Source organism: Electrophorus electricus, chromosome 4 (genome assembly GCF_013358815.1).
Source record: "Electrophorus electricus isolate fEleEle1 chromosome 4, fEleEle1.pri, whole genome shotgun sequence".
Classification (NCBI taxonomy): Eukaryota; Metazoa; Chordata; class Actinopteri; order Gymnotiformes; family Gymnotidae; genus Electrophorus; species Electrophorus electricus.
Window position 1 is genome coordinate 10,089,160 of NC_049538.1, and position 17,466 is coordinate 10,106,625.

At 42.9% G+C, this 17,466-nt stretch overlaps 1 protein-coding gene across 1 annotated transcript in view; it reads left to right on the forward strand.

The window, feature by feature from the left end:
• The window catches only part of LOC113586859 (protein unc-13 homolog C-like), a 153,184-nt gene extending 145,155 nt beyond the window's left edge, over positions 1-8,029 (forward strand). Inside the window, exon 34 of the mRNA XM_035525331.1 lies at positions 7,912-8,029. The gene's annotated coding sequence lies outside the window, so the exon portion shown is untranslated. The remainder of the gene's footprint in view (positions 1-7,911) is intronic.
• The last annotated feature ends 9,437 nt before the right edge of the window (positions 8,030-17,466 follow it).

Below are 17,466 nucleotides of genomic sequence, written 5' to 3' on the forward strand. Positions count from 1 at the left end.
TTGACTCTTTGACCACTGCGTGTTGTGTGTACCTGTGCAGTATGATTGCCAGTGTTGTTATCTCTAGAGCCACCTCTGAAGTCTCACTTATGGGCTTCCCATTGTATGTCTTATGGGTGGTTTGTGGTTTGTATTTTGTAGCCTACGGTCTCAACCATGTCTATTTCAACAGACATGTATGTTGTACATGGCTCCTGGCATTCATGTCTCCTGGCATCTTACAGCAGTAGTTAACTTTCTCAAATGCCGTAGGTGTCGTGTCTGGGCAGTGATATTTACGCTTTACTTCATCCATCTCCAGTCATGAGGTCTGAGTGCTGGCTAGCTAACCGCTTGTCTCCTCACACACAGTGCCCCTCATCTGCCTCAGAAAGCCTCCTTCATTGGTTTAAGACAACCAACATGCCAAAGACCATCTGAACGGAGAGCACAAAGAGAGTCAAACCAGGTTGGACAATATGGATCCAATATATATGTGTGTGTGTGTGTGTGTGTGTGCGCACGCGCACACTGCAGGGCTCGGATCCGTTCTGACTCGATGCGTGTGATGATGACTCTGTAGCAAACACCCCGCTGCCACACATACATGGTCATAAACACACGCTCACACATGCGTTACTCATCTCATGTCAGAATTGAAACACAGCTCTGTGTATTGGCTTCACCTGCCCTTCCGCTGCCAAGAGCTGAGCGCTCGTCTGTTCACTGAACCACAGCATGACGCGGGCTAAACCAATCAGAGAGGAGCACAGATCTGAGTACACGGAGGCCTCCCAACCCAGCGGCGTCTAAGATCAGCAGTGATGTTCAGGAGCATACGTTTAGTGCATTTAGTAGTCCCACTGTGGAAAACATTAGCCTCTTAAAACTATCATGGTAATATGCCATAGACTCAGCTGCAGTGTTTAAGTCTGACTTTTACCTTGGAACTTTATTGAGCTTTTTAGATAGGGAACTGTTTATGGGGAGAAGCTGAAGTCTGTCTGTGCAGTACAGGGCTACTGTCCAATTTTAAGATGAAGCACAGAGAAATTATTTATTGCCCTCTATATTCCATATTCATTGCATTTATTCTACACACACACACACACACACACACACACACACAGACACACACACACACACACACACAAGTAGAGAGAGACTGAGAGTGAGACTGCAATGATTTGATTGCAGTCTCCTATGAATGGGACGCAGTTGCTATGGAAACCCAGTGCCCCTGCCCCAGCACTAGGAGGGAATGTGCAATACAAGATGGAAATTGTATCATCCTGAGCAGCAGCTATGAGACCACAGACGATTCCCAATACAAAGGCAGCGCAGAGCGGAGAAGCATCAGGGTAAGGCCTGGATCCACTGAAGTACTAGTGCACATCTAAAAATGGCATTTCTAAAGAGACAGAAGGTACATTAAGGCCCTGGGAGTGACCCACAGCTAAAAGCTGTACTTTACTGCCCAGCTCCAACCAAAACTCCTTTCTTTATCTTCAGACTAAAGATCTGTTTCTGATGGAAGTGCTACTACTCGAACGGTCTGTTTTACTGAAGGCCAGAGCAAGAACTTACAGGTCCCTGAATGTTCAGAGCGAACCAGTGTCTCTGTGGGTCTTTAACACGACCCAGAAGAGAACCAGAGAACCAGCGTGCCAAAGCACAGCCAGCATAGTGCGCACAAGCCTGCAGGAGAGGACGCTCTCACACTCTGCTCAGCCTCCAGGCTTTGGGGAGTACCACGGTGTGTTAACACCAGTCTGACTGCTGTTGACATGTTAGAATTAACAAGCCCCAGTCTTTCACATATGGATTTTAGCACTGTACTCAAATATCGAAGTAAAACGCATCAAAATTTTCCCACATCTCATAAAAGCACAGAGGTTCACGACCTCGCTTACATCTCTTTGCCCGAGTGCCGTTCTTTCTTCAGACAGATGGAAGTATTCCGGCTGGCTCATTCATTTTTAAAAGACTCTTATTAAATAAGAAAAAAAGCTGAATGGTCTGTCAAATATCAAGTTCCCTTTAGAAGAGATCTGATTATAGGCAGAGCGTTCTGCACAATCCTCTGGATATAAATAATCTGTACGGAGGAAGAGGAAACAAGACATCTTTAACATTTTGTCAGCCAAGATCCCAACACGTTAAAATAATCAGAGTTCTGGTATAGAATAATAATAATAATAATAGTAATTGATATGTGCTTGGACTGAGTCCATTACAAGGCTGGAGTTTTACTATACTAACATCATGGATATTGGGCAAGACAAGGCCTTAGACCTAATTCACAAAATTAAATTCACAACTCTAATTTTAAATATTATGAATCTCAGAACACATAGTTTAAGAAATATTTTTGCAGTCACCCAGTAATTAGACTGGCTCTAGCAAGTAAATTTATGGTTGTAAACTTATGTTAACATTTATGGAAATAACAATCTAAATCTCCTAATAAAAGTGTGTTTATTTTTTGTAAGCACTGAATTAACAGATGTCTATCTCAAACTATATATGATATTAATAAATATCCATCCTGTAAATATTTAGTCAATTCTGGTCTTTGCTGGCTAATACTCTAGCAAAATACACAGAAAACAAGTGGTTAGCACTTTTCCAAAAGTGAATCTTGCTGATAAGGGCAGGATTAGCCCCCAGAGCCATGAGCTAAACACAAAAAAGGCTGTAACTCAGTTGTGTGAAGTGCAGGGACTGGACCACACTCCCAGCTCCACAACACATTTCCTTTAGTAACAACTCCTGGAGCATGGCAGCTTCGGCAGTTTTCTGACTGCTTTAATAGGCCTGATTAATCTAACCAGACCATCCTCAAGGCTTTTTTACCCTACTCGAATCATGTAAGGAGGATTAAGGAGGATACAGCGTCATCAAGATTTATTGGCACCCGTGATAAAGATGAACAAGAGAAAGATCTAGAAACACGCCAGTGCTGTTCACTGGGGTGATCATGAATGGAGTATATGACATGAATGAGAGTGCAGTAAAGTTATTTTTTTAATTTCACAAAAACACAAAAGGATTGGTACTCCTTCTGTTTGAGATGACAGTACTGAGTCCTACAGGAGAGGAGAGGAGAGCCGTTGTTAAACACAGACATTTATTTAAACATGTCAACAAAAACTAAAGTAAAACACGAGGCATGACACTAACATATAAAAGAGAACAGACAGTAAAGCATGATACAGTATGGATAACCCTAAAGAAGCGTGCACAACACAGGGTCAGACAGCAAAAAAGCACAACAGCTAAACAGGGCTTACTAACAAGGAAGATAACGAGATACAGGTGTGACACACCAGCAATTAATCACTTTACCTTACAGTGTTTCTGGGGAGTTCAGTTGAGAGGACTGAGATGGCAGCTGCACAAGCTTGATTCTTATCCGTGGAACATTTCCGTGTGCTGTTGGTTGTACATTTTGGAATACTGTCTTTGTAAGATCCAACCAACACCCAGATTTAGCACCGTGGCAGATGCAAGCGGGTTTTAAGTAAAAATCTGCTGGTATTTGATGGAATCCACAATGATGTGTTTCTTGACAACTCTGAGGTACTGGAAGAAAAAAACAGTCCACATCATCACACATTCTCAACTTCACAGTAGAACTCAGGTTGTTTTCTGTATGGTGTTAACTGTTTGTAGGCCAAACCCATCTCATCTTCTCCGGTAAAAGTGGCAACGTTTTATGAAGGTCAACACCCTTCAGTCTCATTTCATGTATGTATTCTCTGATGTTTCCCTGACCACTAGCATTTTGTTATAGTGTCATATCTCTGGATAGTGTTATAAACAGTGTGATAGTGTTATAAACAGTGTGATGAAACACTATCCAGAGATATGACACTATCACACTGTTTATAACACTATCCAGAGATATGACACTATCACACTGTTTATAACACTATCACACTGTTTATAACACTATCACACTGTTTATAACACTATCACACTGCGTGTTGTACTGTGTATGACTATGTATGTGACAAATAAACCAAACTTGAAACTTGAAACACTATCCAGAGATATGACACTAAGTTTCAAGTTTGGTTTATTTGTCACATACATAGTCATACACAGTACAACACGCAGTGAAATGGTGTTATAAACAGTGTGATAGTGTTATAAACAGTGTGATAGTGTTATAAACAGTGTGATAGTGTCATATCTCTGGATAGTGTTATAAACAGTGTGATAGTGTCATATCTCAGGATAGTGTTATAAACAGTGTGATAGTGTCATATCTCTGGATAGTGTTATAAACAGTGTGATAGTGTCATATCTCAGGATAGTGTTATAAACAGTGTGATAGTGTCATATCTCAGGATAGTGTTATAAACAGTGTGATAGTGTCATATCTCAGGATAGTGTTATAAACAGTGTGATAGTGTCATATCTCTGGATAGTGTTATAAACAGTGTGATAGTGTTATAAACAGTGTGAAGAGCATTTCTGATAACCTTCCAGTCAGTTTTAAATATTTTTAGGCCTAGGTTGAAAACTGATTTGTGTAGTCAAGGTTTTGGAATATAGTTTTCATGTTGGATAAATGGTGTAGATCTTGGGGTGGAGGATGGAGCAAAGAGTGATGGTGTCTCACGGAGGCCTCGTGTCTGTGTGGAGGGTGACGGTCTCTCAGGGAGACCACGTACCTGTGTGGAGGGTGACGGTCTCTCAGGGAGACCACGTACCTGTGTGGAGGGTGACGGTCTCTCAGGGAGACCACGTACCTGTGTGGAGGGTGACGGTCTCTCAGGGAGACCACGTACCTGTGTGGAGGGTGACGGTCTCTCAGGGAGACCACGTACCTGTGTGGAGGGTGACGGTCTCTCAGGGAGACCACGTACCTGTGTGGAGGGTGACGGTCTCTCAGGGAGACCACGTACCTGTGTGGAGGGTGACGGTCTCTCAGGGAGACCACGTACCTGTGTGGAGGGTGACGGTCTCTCAGGGAGACCACGTACCTGTGTGGAGGGTGACGGACTCTCAGGGAGACCACGTACCTGTGTGGAGGGTGACGGTCTCCCTGAGAGACCACGTACCTGTGTGGAGGGTGAAGGGGTCTGATGGCTCTCCCCATACTAAAGCTCTAGGAACTGGTTCCAGTACTAGTGAAGCCAAGCCCTCCATATCTTTGAACTAATAAAGATGTCAGAGTAGACGTATGACATAATTGGAGTAAGCTTATCACATCATCAGAGTAAACTTATGACATTCTTATTTGCTGTTAAAAATGCCTTGAAGCAGATTATTTTGGATTTAGAACAATAGCACCACCTACAGGTAATCAGAAAATTCATAAAGATGGACTAATTTGATCCAACCCAAAGGTGCAGTTTCACACAGCCAAACTGAGCAGAATGTGTAGACATATTCTTACACAAACATCTCTGCCACACATTTATGAAAGAGAAGAGAACAGAAATAATGCAAAAGTTTTACAAATGCACTGAACCTGATGTGAACATTCACTGTTAAACATCACATCCGTTTTTTGCTCAGAAAAACAACACACTTCGATTCATTGGGCCTGTATTCTATCAGTCATGTAGGCTAGCATAAATTAATAAATACATGAATTAATTAATTTAATTTAATACTTGGCTTCAAAACACCCCCTACCCGACAAATGGTCTAAAACCGTCACTCTAGTTCTGCCAGAGGCCGTGGTGTGCTCCGCTCTGTTAATCACATATAACTGTCCAGTGCGTTCCAAACAGAGCTAACTAGTTCAGTGTTTCCTTTCTTTGCTGATCTCATCTCGTCTGATGCTGATTGGACCAGCTTGACCATCCTGGACCCTCCAGCCTTACCTGATTGGCTGATCTGCATGTCCCACCTACTCTCCCTTCATGGCTGCAATGGAGTCCATCACCACCGCCATAGGTTCACCTGCTAGTGTTCAGTTATTTACTGTGCAGATACTGAATAGAAGTACTAACTGCTTCTCACTGAATAATCAATGTCAAAGTCATGTCAAGTCAAATTCTTACAACAGATGTTGTCACAAAGTAGTTTTAGAAATGTCCAAGTCCAAGCCCCCAGTGAACAAGAATATGGGTCTGGACACATATTCCCCATATTCAATGATAATTACTTAAAATCACCCAAAGGTGTGCTTTAAAAAACGGAAAATGTATAAATGAGAAAATCCATCAGTGATGGTTGGTCGTGATAGGTTTGAGGAGAGGTAATGATTGCTTGAGTCGTTGAGTCATTTTTCTTCACAGAGGTTTGTTTTCCATCAGAGAGTCAGTGCAACAGAGAGCCCTTAAGTGGACTTTTTTTTCGTATTTCATTTTTCATGATTTGCTCTTTACCAAGAGTGCCAATGATCCTTCAGGGCATGGAGAAGGTCTGCAGGCTACCAGGACCAACAGCCATAAAGGAGACCATCAGCCATGTTTAGTTCAGTAGTAAGAAAATCAGAATGCTGTTATGTACAAAAAACGCCAGAGAAACCAGACCTGGCGAATGTCTCAGGCCTGGCAGCCGTGGGTCTGTTCGAGCCCGCCAAGTGAAAGACAAACACCATGGACATGTACAAATAGTCGAATACATCACCCCTAGCAACAGTCCACAAAAATAACCTTCTCATAAACGCAGACAGAGAGAGAACCACCCACAGACGTCTTTAAGGACAGGCTAAGGACACTACAAAGTGCCCACAAGTCACTGTATCAGGTCCTCTCCAATTTCATTTAGAGCACATATTTCTCACAGTGATTAGGAATCTTTCCCTTCTCTCTGTGTATGTGAGACATTCTTCAGTGGCATCGACATCTCTGACCAGCGCCTGCTTTAGGAGGACTGAGAACATTTCACCTTCAGCACTCCCAGAAGGACAGTTTGACCTAATGAGAATACTGTTAGCTCATAGCCGCTAGTACCAGTTAACCATCCGATAATGCCAACAGGCTCCACGCTGTTTAATTCACTTCTGTCCATGTTAACATTTTTGCCAAAATACTCATTTAATTTCATCACCTGGTGCTTAAAGCTTTAAAGATGTTTTAAAGGTGTTTAAAGAGTGCTCCAATCAGTATCCATGCACTGTATACCCATATGTAGACTGGCACTGTAGACCCATATGCTTACTCCAGAACCATAATTCTGATAAATGAAGGCATCTTTCATACACGTGAGGCCTGCACCTTGGACACGGTTTCATCTGTCTTCACGCAAAGAGGGTAAATCTCTGAATCCCATGCCTGACAGATCAGATGGGGCTGAACAGTTAGGGTGGGGGCTCATGAAAGATGTTGTTATGACGATGTGATCTGTCCGGGGAGCTATACATCAGCAGGGGCCCTTCAGATGGCACGGGGAGTGGTCCAGTGCAGCTGCTCAGAGGAAGAATTACACACACACACACATGTACACTCTCCCTCCAGCCTTCGAGGGAGGGTGTCGATCATAAATGAGTTTAAAATGAGCTTCTCACTGTCGCCCATAACTCTGGGACCAAACATAAGGACTGACCCACAGCAAGACGACCCATCTGTCTTGAGTGCATGTTTACTTTGTGGCGCGAATAAAGGATTGCGATGGAATAAAGTGTTAATCACACAACCAAGGCTGCTCACCTCTCATGCCAGACTGAGTACTGAACAAACCAACGGGCCATAGGTCTGATTACCAGACAAACCAACCAGCCACAGGTCTAATTACCAGACAAACCATCGGGCCATAGGTCTGATTACCAGACAAACCAACAGGCCATAGGTCTGATTACCAGACAAACCAACCAGCCACAGTTCTGATTACCAAACCAAACATGTATGTGCACGCTAAAACATTCTCAGAACAGTATGTGTGTGTGTGTGTGTGTGTGTGTGTGTGTGTGTGTGTGTGTGTGTGTGTGTGTGTGTGTGTGTGTGTGTGTGTGTGTGTGTGTTCCAGCAAGCAAAGCTGTGTAAAGTTGCCCCTGGAGCCCTGTTGCAATGAGGAACACTTGTGCAGCTGGTTACTCACAGAGCAGGATCCAAGAGTTCTGCACTCTCTTTCATCTATGTGCATATGACACACACAGACACACACCGACACACACATGCATGACACACACATGCATATGACACACACAGACACACACTGACACACACATGCTTATGACACACACAGACACACACAGTTACGCACTGACACACACATGCTTATGCACATGCTCACACACACACACACACACTGTTTTGATTTTTTTAACAAGAAATGAAAGAAAAGTTGGAAACCAAAATAAATCACCTAAAGTGAAAAAATAAAAAATAAAGGAGAAGAAATCTAGTTGATTCAGAAAGACAAGCACACACCCCAAATCACAGAAAGACAAGCACACACCCCACAGAACTGTAAGGGCAGCTTTCTTTGTTGTTGAACTCAAATAAATGTGACCTACACAATCTGATCTCAAGACTCAGTGACCTGAAACTTTAAACATTCCAAACACCAAACAGTGTCATGGTACCTAGAACCTCTCCAAAACATTTGACCCTAAAAATTAGAACCAATACAAAAATAAACCTGCTATATTTGTTAGAATAAACAAAAACCTGAAACAAACTTCATCGCTCTCTGGTCCTAGAACTATATGAGCCATGAATCTAACCGAAGCCACAGACACAAGCACCCAAGGACAGCGTGGACTGGCTCCCTGCTGGGCAAGCACTACAACCCCAGACAGACTCATCGCTGCCCAGGGAGGACACGCGCTCCTCCCCTGCTGTCTTGCAGATAAAGCACTCCTCCTAAACACAGTGCTTCAAATATGATTCAATTAGGAAATCACTTTATAATAAAATTACCAGCATTTACTCTGGAAACCAAACACACACACACACACACACACCCCCAAGGGTCTGACGATCAGAGGGACAAATGAAGATGGCAGGATTGTCAGACCTTGTTATGCTGTCATGACAACCAGGATAGCAAACCATCAGTTTTCTATACCTGTTGATTCTTCATATGTTCATATTAATTTATAATACATCTTTTTAAAATAATCTTTTTTTGTATGTTTATTCTTTACTGAATGTATTTATTATCTGCTGAACAACCTGCAAACATTCATGTTAATAACGCACCACTGAACAATAAAACTCGAGACAGAGACAGATACAGAACTGAAAAGAGGATGAAATTAACAAACTATATCCAGCTATGAATATGAACGGTGTAGTGACGGTACATACAACTTATCCCCCTGATGAGACTCTCCGCTCCGGCCCACAGACAAAAACAAGGACCCCTTTGGCATCATGGTGGGGCTTACCATGTGGGCCGGACTGTCTGACACCTCCCCCTCCTCTTAGGTGTCATAAACCCACAGACTGGAATGCAAGAACCAGCCTGCTTATACTTCAAGGAACTATGACCCTAAATTCCATCAGACTGAAATCCTACTTTTCTCGTTCCACAGAGATATGTTCACAGATATACATGTTTCTTTTCCCGTGTCTTCACAAAATAATAACTTGCTATTCTAATCTACTATAATGGCTATGTATGGCTATCTTAATATAATCTTCAAATTGTGACGTTTGCTTCCATTATTGATAACTGTTCATTGTTTCATTATTCTCTTCAATATTTGTTCATTATTAATTTGCAAATTCCTCATACTCAGTTCACTTGTGTGTTGTTTACCTCATGTTTAGTGTAAATAAATTGCTAACCATTCCTAATTGTGCTTGATAGAAATCTTACATGAACCAATTAGTCATAATATACTAAAGTCAATAATCTGTAACTTCAAGAAAATAAGAAAGGAAATAAATTGTCTGTCCAATCACGTCAGCCATTGTAGATCTTCATACTTTTGTTTGCACACTTCATTCTAGGCCCGTGAGGCATGAAATTGTTTAAGAAATGTGTGATTGTTTTCTTTTGATTAATTGATTTGTGGGGTACCTTACTTGAGAGCAATCTTTATCCCCATCATGAAATCAAAGGATTTTGAATATGCATGAACCAAGCCGTGCCCTTTTCGCAGCATATATCTGAGAAACATCAACAGGGCAGGGCAGAGTGGGAAATGAGAGAAGGTGTGTGTGGGGGGTGTTCCACCCCCAGTAAGTTACCAGAAGGACTGCAACAAGAAGAAATAAAGACTTAAATTTTTCTTTTTGAGACCAAGCCAATATCCTCTCGCTAAGCGGTTAAAACAGACTTGAGTTTCATGTCGCTTTATTTCAGTGCTTTGCTTATTTGTTTAATAATCATGAATAAATTAATTAAACTTCATTATTTTTCCCTGTTAATCAGGGTGGTGCCCCAATTAATCTTATTAATTATGATTGACAGTTTATTAAAGTGTTAACATTGCTCCAGCAAGCTATATCTAGGCATGAAAATGAAAGGACTATATCTGAAATTGGACCCCAGTGCCCCTCGGAGCTTGGTGTCACTGAGGGGGCTAGTGACAGAAAGAAAGGACAGGATATTACATCATTCAGACAGCCCTGCTGGCTTCCAATACAACAGTTACTTCCTGTCACCTTCCTAGAGACAGAGAGACAGAAAGAGAGAGACAGACAGACAGAGAGAGAGAGACTGAGGAGAGAGGGGGAGAGAGAGAGAGAGAGCGAGAGAGACTGAGGAGAGAGGGGGAGAGAGAGAGAGAGAGACTGAGGAGAGAGGGGGAGAGAGGGGGAGAGAGAGAGAGAGAGAGAGAGGGAGAGAGAGAGAAGGGGTGGAGGAATTTTATATGACTTCTCTAAACACATAATGCTGGAAACACATAATGCTGTCCTTCCGTGAAACATCTGAGATCCACTGTTACTGTGACAGACAATGTCTCCACCCTAAATCCATCCTGACAGACAATGTCTCCACCCTAAATCCATCCTGGTGAGGTCTGCTTTTCCAGTTCCGTCATCTCCACCCAGCAACTGCTGAAAATGATTAACTCAGTGAAACAGGATGTGGGAGGAAGTGCTTGTGTAGTTCACCTAGTGGAGCAGGTAGGGGAAGGGAGCGCATATCCTGATATATTCATAAACATGTCCGTTGCCTGGAATAAAAGCGCCTATCCAAGGCTATACGTGCAAGTGCACTGGAACCCAGTGTTGTCTAGATGATGTGGAGGGCGGGGCATGAGAGGGGAACAGGTGGAGACAGAGAGGAGGAGCTGGAGAGAGGAGGCGGGGCATAAGAGAGGAACAGGTGGAGACAGAGAGGAGGAGCTGGAGAGAGGAGGCGGGGCATAAGAGAGAAGCGGGTGGAGACAGAGAAGGAGGTGACAGATGGGGAAAAGGGAGAAAGAAGAAGAAAGGATGAAGGGGAAATTAATTTAACAGCTAATGTGGAATAACACGAATAGCAGCAAATAGTTAAAAATAAAAAAAAGTATTTTCTGTTACAAAAGTGGTAACAAGGTTACAAGGTGGGCTCGTAACACTGCACTGTGTAAGATTTTCTACAGGATCAGTTCAGTATGGGTTAGAGTTAGGTTAATAAGTTAAGTTAGGGTTAGGTTAGGGTTACGACCCTAACCCTATCCAAATGAACAAGTAATTCTGAATCAGACCAAATGAATGAGTCATTCTTAGTCAGACCAAATGAATGACTGATTCCATCTACTACAAGTAATGATCATTTCACAAAACAAAGCAGTTTAGAAATACCACCCAAGTTAATGGGACACCTTAGATATATCACCTTAGTTACCTTTCAATCCCATTACATATGTCAACTTATTGAGGGCCTGTAGACTCACTACTAACACCACAGTCCTCAGATACAGGCCTGTAGAGTCACTACTAACACCACAGTCCTCAAATACAGGCCTGTAGACTCACTACTAACACCACAGTCCTCAGATACAGGCCTGTAGACTCACTACTAACACCACAGTCCTCAGATACAGGCCTGTAGAGTCACTACTAACACCACAGTCCTCAAATACAGGCCTGTAGACTCACTACTAACACCACAGTCCTCAGATACAGGCCTGTAGAGTCATTACTAACACCACAGTCCTCAGATACAGGCCTATAGAATCACTACTAACACCACAGTCCTCAAATACAGGCCTGTAGACTCGCTAATAACACCACAGTCCTCAGATACAGGCCGGTAGAGTCACTACTAACACCACAGTCCTCAGATACAGGCCTGTAGAGTCATTACTAACACCACAGTCCTCAGATACAGGCCTATAGAATCACTACTAACACCACAGTCCTCAAATACAGGCCTGTAGACTCGCTAATAACACCACAGTCCTCAGATACAGGCCGGTAGAGTTACTACTAACACCACAGTCCTCAGATACAGGCCTGTAGAATCACTACTAACACCACAGTCCTCAGATACAGGCCTGTAGACTCGCTGCTTACACCACAGTCCTCAGATACAGGCCTGTAGAGTCACTACTAACACCATAGTCCTCAGATACAGGCTTGTAGAGTCACTACTAACACCACAGTCCTCAGATACAGGCCTGTAGACTCGCTGCTTACACCACAGTCCTCAGATACAGGCCTGTAGAGTCACTACTAACACCACAGTCCTCAGCATCAAAAAGCCACAACAGAACGTGTCACAGCATTGTGTTCTCGGGGAACCGAAGCAACTCTCATGACAGCGACGGTGTGATGGTGAGAAGCTGGGAGACTGAGGAGCTCAAGCAGCAGAGAGAGGCTCTCTCATGTCATCTAGACTTGGGAAGGAGTCTCAAACAGCTTGCTAAGAAAGGGAATATGGCTCACCAGGGCACATAAGAGGTTTGAAGAGCAGATGGAACGGTTAACCAGAGAACAACAGAAAGAGAGAGAGAGAGAGAGAGAGAGAGAGAGAGAGAGAGAGGCTGAGGCATGGGCCATGTTGCCTTGGCTTTTTGCCGCATGCAGAACTGCATGATAACATATGACAGCTCCTTCAGACGTTTATGTCAGAGTTACACCCATCTGTCACCCAACTGCCGAGGGACGACTGAGCATGCCAGCACACACGGGTTACTCCAAGCAACTATTACGTGAAATCTACACAGCAAGACTAAAGTAACAGTTTATGATGTCAGATATCTTTCTTCACTTCCTTTCAAGCCCCATAAAGTCACGGGTATGGCTGGGGAACCATGTCATCCCCATAACATTTGACGCAAAAAACGATCTGATGGCTGCATTAACTTGATAAATGATCTAGCATTCAAGTTCTTGAATTTTCTGATTTCTGATTTGTCATATAGGATATACATTATACATATCACTCATCAGAATCCGTCTTGTCATCAGTAGGAAAATGCTTTGACTTCTCTACAATCATGTCACACCGGTGCACAAACTCTCTGTAGCCTTCTAGGTTGAAATGATCTGTATTGCAAAACAACCTTTACCCAAAATCCAAACCCTATGTATAATTTGAAAAAGAGCAAAGCTGCTCTGGGATCAGTGTGAAAGTGCCCTCTGCCAGTGCTGATCCCTGCGAGAGATGCTGTACTTGGCATCAGTCCTGGCAAGCAGAGTAGCCTGATGAATCCTGGCATGAACCGTATGGTGTTGCCTGCGACAGCCACTCTGCCAGGCTCAGTGCCACCCTGCTGGGCTCTGCCTGATACCATGTATTCTCTAGTCCGCAACACTTCTCTTCTAGCTGTTCTTTCTATATACACTTCTCTCCTACACCCTCGTTTTATTGGCTTCTCCTTATCTATAAGCGTTTAAGCAGATCTTTTTCATTTCTCTCTCTCTCTCTGCCTCTCTCTCTCTCCCTCTGCCTCTCTCTCTCTCTCCCTTTATATCTCCATTTCTAACCTTTCTGTTCCTTCCATGTGTTGTTTCTCCGAGAGTCTCTCTTCTTTGCTCTTTGGCACGCTTATCACCATGGTGAGAGCCAACTGTGACACTCGACTTGGTTACTGTTGTGTTGTGCCAGCATGAATAAACATTGGCATTAGGCAACGAGATCAGGCTGAGAGAGAGATTGAGAGAAAGGGAGAGATAGAAAGATAGTATCGAAGAGAGGGAGTGAAAAGATAGAGTGAAGAAGAGAGAAGAAGAGAGGGCTAAAGAGAGATGTAAACTGTGAAACTTTGAGAAAGAGTGAGACTTTTAGAGCTCCTCTGATGCCTGCCCCTGCTACAGGTCTGAGTTCTGAAAAGTGTGGAGCTAGGAGTTCTGAAAGGTGTGGAGCTAAGAGTTCCGAAAGGTGTGGAGCTAAGAGTTCCGAAAGGTGTGGAGCTAAGAGTTCCGAAAGGTGTGGAGCTAAGAGTTCCGAAAGGTGTGGCGCTAAGAGTTCCGAAAGGTGTGGCGCTAAGAGTTCCGAAAGGTGTAGCGCTAAGAGTTCTGAAAGGTGTGGAGCTAAGAGTTCTGAAAGGTGTGGAGCTAAGAGTCCTGAAAGGTGTAGCGCTAAGAGTCCTGAAAGGTGTGGAGCTAAGAGTTATGAAAGGTATGAAGCTGAGCAATAAATACAGGCATAGACCATAAACCATGGCCACTGGAGACAGAGGCGTTCTAGAGCCATCTGTTATGCACTTAATGACGGCACTGTGGTAACACGCTGCCTCGTTTATTCATGTCTCCCGGCGTGGCCAGAGGTCTGCCATCCAGCAATGTCACTGGCCACTGCCCTGAAAAGGGGCAACACAGGGTGATCTCATGGGCCCCAACCCTGACTCCACTCCACATCTGTGCATACAAAAAAAACAGGACACACACACTGGGCACGAGGTCTGCTGGGGCAGATAACACCAGAACAAAACCGGAGCACTGAAGTCAGCCACTCATCCTGAGCCAGGTAGCCTCACTGCAGACCCAATCTCAGCCAGGGCCTGCATCCACAAAATTGCTTTTTAAGCCATTTTTAGCAAATCTCACAGCACGGACATGTACATGTGCAGACACACATACATTCTCACTTTTAGAATATTGTTCAGTGGTAAGCATATAATGTTCAGTAGTGTTGAATATTCATATTAAGTAAGTGTAGCTGTTCAGACACTCTCTTGAACTCTGTAAAACATTGCCATCATTGTTTCTATGAAATAAATCTGTACTGTATTTAGATCTGTATTGTATTATATCTGTATTGTATTTCTGATTGAAGATTCAGCACAGGTACTGACTGAAGATTCAGCACAGGTACTCACTGAAGATTCAGCACAGGTACTCACTGAAGATTCAGCACAGGTTTGGACTGGTGAGGGCATGGTTTTATTGCTGCAGATCAAAAGGTCTTGGAGGTTTAATTTTGCTGCAGGGAACCCTATTACTAAACCAGCACTTACACACACACACACACACACACACACACACACACACACACACACACACACAGACATATCATAATTCTAAAACTGTATCTCAGTCTATCAAAAGCAACTCTTAACATAATGCCCATGAACATAAAGGTCACTAAACACTCTTAAGGCTCCTGATATTCAACTGTGGTTGACATAATACTTAAAAAAATAATTACTTATGGCCTTTGAATTAGAAATTCTCTAATGGTACTAATGAATAATTAAGCATTATGTTTGATGTTAAATGGTTAATATTTAATTTTAACTGGAATGCATAAGAGTTATCGTAAGCGTAGCTCCAGTTATTGAGCTGTGGTATTATTGTTTTTGGCTTGTGGTGGCGTGGTACAGGGGAGGAAACAGAGCTGTCTCTCTACTACCGGTCTTCCACAGTTCGGCTCACATTCATAAAGGTCAGAGTGTTACTCACAGAAAACTTAGCAAGGCTGGTTGATACAGAAACCGTGGCAGAACCTAAAGCTAAAGGTGAAAGGACTGTCCCGCACTGAGCAGTTGGACTGAGGACGTACTGACTTTTCTGGATGAGAACAGATTTCAACTGGGTTGGGTTGGATTAGAGATTGGATTTGTCGACATTTTTACGGCAAAAATATAAATAATTTACCAGTCAAAATAACATATTTATCAGTCCTTTATCAGATTATGCCATCATTTATTTAGCTCCTTACATAACGAATTCTGAAAACATTCAGTGAATACTAGATGTCAGGTTCATTTAATATTGAATGTCATATATAACAATGTATTATGTTTTATTCCTGAGGATAAAATTCAGTCCCTTCTCCAGGTTGTACTGAGTACTGAGATCACTGAGTTCACTGAGTATTGGGTTTACTGAGTAGAGTTTATTGAGCACTGAGTTTACTGAGTACTGAGCTCACAAAATTCACTGAATACTGAGTTTACTGAGTAATGAGTTCACTGAGTTCACTGAGTACTGGGTTTACTGAGTACTGAGTTTACTGAGTACTGAGTTTAAGAGTACTAAGTTCACTGAGTACTGAGTTTACTGAGTAATGAGTTTACTGAGTTCACTGAGTAATGAGTTTACTGAATACTGAGTTTACTGATAAGTTGCCTTATCATTGCTTTATTTTGAGAAGAATGCACCTTGTGCACAAATGTGTACAAGGCTGTGAAGGCCCTCGCACAAAGACCCCATATGAGAACTGCCCTAAGACATATGAGGACTGCCCTAAAACATATGAGGACTGCCCTAAGACATATGAGGACTGCCCTAAGACATACGTCCATCTGTTTATGTGGAGACCCAAGGTTTCAGGATTTTCACAAACAAAGTGTGAGAACCACAGCGTGAAATCAAATTAATTTTCCCAACTTGCATTTCAGCATCATATAGTCCAACACTACTCAGCTCCTGTAGTTTGAGGAGTTTTCCATGACCAACGCAAACAGGTGTTGTTCTGGACAAGAGCTTAGCAAACCTAGCCTTGTGTAAACTGTAGTCACTGCTCAAATCAATCTGACCTCATTCGATAAGCAAATCTGGCTAAACAAGATATTGTTGACAAACATGAAAAACCTTTTTCACAAACATCTGAGCAAATGTCAAAGTCAAAGGAAATTAACATTCAGGCAGACAGAGTGTGAATATACACTCCCTTCTCTCTCTCTCTCTCTCTCTCTCACACACACACACACACTCTGTCTCTCTCACACACACACACACACACACACTCTGTCTCTCTCAGACACACACACACACACACACACACACACACACACACACACACACACACACATACACATATTCTTATCTCTGCTGTAGTCAGGGCCCCAGCACACATACACACACACACACAAACTCTCTGTCTCACACACACACACAAACTCTCTGTCTCACACACACACACAAACTCTCTGTCTCACACACACACACACACACACACACACACAGAGAGTTTGTGTGTGTGTGTGTGTGTGAGAGACAGAGAGTTTGTGTCTCACACACACACAAACTCTCTGTCTTTCTCACACATACAAACTCTCTGTGTGTCTCTCTCACACACACACACAATATCTCTCAAACACACACACACGTGCGCTCTGTCTCTCACACACAAACTCTCTGTCTCTCAAACATTCACACATACACACTGTCTCTCAAACATACACTCTCTCTGTCTCTCTCACACACACACACACACACACACACACAAACTCTGTCTCTCACACAC